Source organism: Nannospalax galili, unplaced genomic scaffold (assembly GCF_000622305.1).
Source record: "Nannospalax galili isolate Female #2095 unplaced genomic scaffold, S.galili_v1.0 scaffold388, whole genome shotgun sequence".
NCBI classification, from domain to species: Eukaryota; Metazoa; Chordata; class Mammalia; order Rodentia; family Spalacidae; genus Nannospalax; species Nannospalax galili.
In genome coordinates, this window is record NW_008360304.1 from 1,891,393 (window position 1) to 1,892,675 (window position 1,283).

At 37.5% G+C, this 1,283-nt stretch overlaps 1 protein-coding gene across 6 annotated transcripts in view; it reads left to right on the top strand.

The window, feature by feature from the left end:
* The window catches only part of Cenpj (centromere protein J), a 60,031-nt gene that overhangs the window by 37,018 nt on the left and 21,730 nt on the right, over positions 1-1,283 (top strand). The window lies entirely within an intron of this gene.

A 1,283-nucleotide genomic window follows, 5' to 3' on the forward strand; every position in this document is an offset into this window, starting at 1 on the left:
CATCTTTTAAGATGCTTCATAGCCATCTTTACTTCTTCTTTTGAGAACTCTGTTCTGCTCCTTAGCCCACCTTTTAATTGGGTTACTTCTTAATTCTCTGTTTTTTGAGTTTGTTATATTCTGGATATAAAACATCTGTCAGATGTGTCACTGGTGAAGATTTTCTCCCATTCTGTGGGTTTTCTGTTCGCTTCCCTGGTTGCCTCCTTTGATGTACAGAAGCTTAGTTTAATGAGTTCCCATTTGTTAATTCTTGCCCTTGCTTCCTGAGCAATTGGTGTCCAGTTTAGAAAATCGTTTCCTACACCTATATCTTGTAGGTTTTTCCTAATGTTTTCTTCTAACAGTTTCAGAGTTTCAGGCTTTACATTGATCCATTTGGAATTGACTTTTGTGCAAGGTGAAAGTTAGGGGTTTACTTTCATTCTTCTAAAGTGGAGATCCAGTTTTGCCAGCACCATTTGCTGAACGTGCTGTCTTTCCTCCAGTGAATGTTCTTGGCCCCTTTGTCAAATATCAGGTGGATGAAATTGGATTTACTCATTTCGGTCTTCAATTTTGTTCCATTGATCTATGGATCTGTTTTTGTGCCAGTACCATTTTGTTTTTATGACTATAGCTCTGTAATACAGCTTAAAATCTGGTATAGTAATCCCCCCAGCATTGCTCTTAGTGCTCAGGGTTGCTTTGGCTATCTGAGATCTTTTGTGCTTCCATATGAATCTTAGGATGTTTTTTTTCCAATTCTGTGAAAAATTTCATTTTCACAATATAAATTCTTCCAATCCATGAGCATGGGAGAGCCTTCCATCTTCTGATGCCTTCGTCAATCTCTCTTTAAAATTTTCATTGTAGAGGCCTTTAATGTCTTTGGTCAGGTTTATTTAGAGATATTTCATTTTGTTTGCAGCTACTGTGAAGGGAAGTGTTTCCATGTGCTCTTTCTCTGATTGCTTGTTACTGGTGTATATCAAGGCTACAGGCTTTTGTAGGTTAATTTTGTAACCTGCCACTTTACTGATCGTGTTAATAATTTCTAGGAGTTTTCTGGTGGAATTCTTGGCGTCTCTTAGATATATCATCTGCAAAAAGGGATAATTTGATCCCGTCTTTTTAAATTATTACTCCTTTAATTTCCTGCTCTTGCCTTATTGCTCTTGCAAGAGTTTCAAGCACTATGTTAAAGAGAAGTGGAGATAGTGGGAAGTCTTGTCTGGTTCCTGATTTCAATGGGAATGCTTCCAGTTTTTCTCCATTTAGAATGATGTTGGCTATGGGTTTGT